The sequence below is a fragment of the Hippopotamus amphibius genome, chromosome X, assembly GCF_030028045.1.
Source record: "Hippopotamus amphibius kiboko isolate mHipAmp2 chromosome X, mHipAmp2.hap2, whole genome shotgun sequence".
Classification (NCBI taxonomy): Eukaryota; Metazoa; Chordata; class Mammalia; order Artiodactyla; family Hippopotamidae; genus Hippopotamus; species Hippopotamus amphibius.
Window position 1 is genome coordinate 59,202,216 of NC_080203.1, and position 3,918 is coordinate 59,206,133.

The window sequence follows — 3,918 nt, forward strand, 5'->3', positions numbered from 1 at the left end:
GTCAATCACCCATTACATATTCAAACAACTGGATCAGTCACACAAGAATGCTCATTCTAGCTGTAGGTAACCAGGAGGAAAAATAGAGTATATGGGCAGACAATGGACAAATGTACAATAAAAATGGTGATACATTTCTCTTGGCTATAACAAATAATTTAAATTAGGCTGCTTACAGATAAAAATCACAATAAGCAGAATTATTAACCAATTCCCAAAGCTAGTGATTTTAGCTAAATAATTATACATCAGAACCTTCTAAGAAGGCTGCTAATAAACCAAACAATGTCAAAATTTGCAAACAAAGTTTTAGAGTCAGACTTGAAAGCCAAGATAAGCAACTCCTTTGTATAGTTATTACCTCTGACCAAGGCACAAGAATTCACTCAAATAACTTTCATAACCTACCTAAAAATAGGATAGTTCATAAATTTCCTAAATTGTTCTTCTCTGCTGTGGACAGCCCTTGATCTCTGACTGTAAAACTTAACCAACTTTGGCATACGCTAATATTAGTTTTACAAGTTACTAAAAACCTCTATAAATTAAGCATCATTTCTCAAATCTGGAAAGTTTTCTCATTCTGAATGCCTCAACATTTAGGTCACAAATTGAAATACCAGTAGAAAAATATTCATCTTTAGGCAGGTTGTCTAGTTACCACGTGGCAAGAAATTGACAAGAAAATTTAAACCTTCAGAGCATAAATACTTCAAAGCATTATCAACTTTGAACTTATTCAGGCACACTTTCCTAAATTTTAGTCTTTCCAAATACAGGAAAAGCAGACCGCTGTAGGATTTTAGATCATTTATGCTAACTCAAATTTTCCCAATTCCTGACATCAGTACTAGATTTGTATAGTTTTATTACAGTCACAAACAGTTGTTATAGTGGGATCTACAAACATATACAGAATTGTTATATTTAAATTCATATAGAACAGTATTTACATTTTTAAGTTACACTTTTGAAATCAGAAGATGAGGTACAACTGAAGTTTTACAACAAAGAAAAGAAAAATACACACAAGACAGAAACAGAGTTAACAGGAAAAATACAATGATCTGTTCTTGACACGACACATGGAAACTCTGTGAGGAAGCTACATCTTCTTAATCTGATTGTCCAGATCATTAAAGTACGGATGATTCAGTGCCATTTTGCCAGAAATTCGCTTGGCAGGATCATAGACTAATATTTTTGAGAGCAAATCTAAGTCATTTTCATCCAAGTTTTTGACATGGGATGCTAAGCTTCCTGGTTTCCACTTGGGAAATGTATTCTTATAGTCCTGTAAAGATTCCACTTCTGGCCATACTTCATTATTGGGAGTGCCCAAAGCTCTGAAAATTCTGAAGAGTTGATTGATTTCTTAATCCCCATGGAAAAGTGGTTTCTTAGTTGCTAATTCAGCAAATATGGTACCTATACTCCAAATGTCAACTGGAGTTGAGTAGCGAGCTGACCCCAGCAATACTTCTGAAGATCTATACCAGAGTGTTACTACCTCATGAGTATATACTCTAATAGGTATTCCGAAAGCTCTGGCAAGGCCAAAATCAGCCAGTTTTATTGTTTCTTTATCATCAATCAATAGATTTTGAGGTTTTAAGTCTCGCTGTAGAACTCTTCTAGAGTGACAAAACACAATCCCTTGTAGGATTTGGTACAAATAACTCTTAACAAGTGAAGGATCCATGAACTGACCAGGAGAGATAGAATCCAAGCATTTCTTGAGATCCATGGAAAGGAATTCAGAGATGAGATATAACCTGGAATCCTGCATAAACACATCTTGAAGACTGACTATATTTGGATGATGAAGTTCTTTTAATAGAGGTATTTCCCAAATTGCAGTACTAGGAACTCCTTCCTAGTACTGACTTTCTTGTCTGATTTTCTTCATGGCTACCACTTGACCTGTAGTTTTGTGTCTACCCTTATACACAACTCCATAGGTACCTTCTCCAATTTTCTCTATTTTGGTATAGTCCTCCATAGTTAATCAATGGGTTTGGCAGATCCCGGCTTATTATCCCGTGGCGAAAGCGGCGGCGGCTACCAACGTCTGCGGCACTCTCCCCAAACTTCCAAGCGCCAGCTTTGAAGAGAAGTAAGTGCCTGTTGTTTCTTTATTAATATTATATCTGAACAATTTACCCAATGTTTAAAGGGGGGTTGTGATATTATAATTTACAAGTGTAAAAAGCTTTCAATCTAAAATGGAACCAGAGGATATGAAATAGAGAATCTCACATAGGCACCCTCAGGAAAACAAAACTTAAAAACTAAAACATTGGATTTCCATAAATACCTGATATACAGAAAACCAAAACTTATGTCTTGACCAATGAACATCCACCAAGAATCTCTCCCCATCTGCAAGTCAATAAACTTACTAGTTGGACTCTGGCTGGTTCCACCCCTCAATCTCTTTACACTCCTTGCCAAAAATACAGCTCACATCAAACTTACAATGGATTGTCTGTGGCTTGCTACAGCTTGCATTATCCTGAATTGCAATTCCCTTGCTGTTCCTAAAAAAGCTGAATTTCTGGTAATTTGGGCTTACCTCATTTTATATCTTTATTAAGGTTGACATAAGAAAAATACATATATGTGTGTGTGTATATATATATAGTCTTCCAGATAAGTAAAATATATTTCTCATATATATTTGCTCTTCATCCACAGTTCCTGGCTCACAACTCCCAAAACCCTTAGCATTTCCTGAGAAATAGGACCAAGGGGAGCATCTCTTGCTATAATATTTAATCTCTTTTTCTCAGTTACTGAAAACACTTCAGAGCCATAAAGGTGAAATGGGTGTCATTATTCATAACAAGCCCCTTTTCACCAAAACTGGGTTTATGTTAAAAAAGATGACTTTAATAAAGCACCTAAGGATGGGGGCTGTTGCCAAGGAAACCAGTCATGAATAGAGGGTTGGAAATTTCAGTACCATTCCTCTGATTTTTCAGGGAGAGGAGAGGGACTAGAGGTATAATCAATCACCAACGGCCAATAAGTTAATCAATCATGCCTATGTAATAAAGCCTCCATAAAATCACAAAAAGAGTGGGTTAGGATAGCTTCAAGATTGGGGAACCAGAACACTTCCTTGTGCTATCATACTGAATCCCAAGCTCCATGAGAACAGAAGTTCCTTTGTTTAGTACCTCACCCTATGCATCTCTTTATCTGAATGTTGATCTGTATCTTTTAATATTATTTATGATAAATCAGTAATCTAATGAGAAAATGTGTTTCCTGAATTCTGTGAGCCATTCTAGAAAATTAATCAAACCCAAAGAAAGGGTAGTGGAAACCTCTGATTTATAGCCAGCCAATCAGTACAGGTAACAACCTGGTCTTGCTATTGGCATCCTGAGTTTCAGGGGGTTGTTGTGACCTCCAACTTTTAGCTGGTTGGTCAGAAGCACAGGTAGCAACATAGGCCTATTAATTGCATCTGAAGTAGCAGGCAGTCTTATGGAACTAAGGTCTTTGTGAAATCTGATGCTATATCCAGATAGATAGTGTCAGAATTAACACATTGTAGTACTCTCAGCTAATATCTCGAGCATTGCTTGTTGTCCTCTACTATTATTGTGCTGCTGTGTATTTCTCCCTTCAATTCTGCTAATATTTGCTTTAAATATGTGTGTTCTTACTTTTGGGGACATATTTAGGGTATATATCTATCTATCTATCTACATATATATACATACACACACACAATTATTGTATATGTATGTGTGTATATGGAATGGAATATCTTTTTCCATTCCTTTATTACAGCCTATTTGTCTCAAAGCTAAGGTGAGTCTCTTAGGAAGTATATGATTGAATCTTGCTTCTTTCTTTTTTTTTTTAATCAATTCAGTTACTTTGTGTTTTTTGATTGGAGAATTT

General features: G+C 35.9%; 1 pseudogene; it reads right to left on the minus strand.

Moving 5' to 3' along the window:
• Window positions 1–764: 764 nt before the first annotated feature.
• On the minus strand, window positions 765–2,096 carry LOC130841982 (cyclin-dependent kinase 1-like; annotated as a pseudogene).
• Between the last annotated feature and the right edge of the window lie 1,822 nt (window positions 2,097–3,918).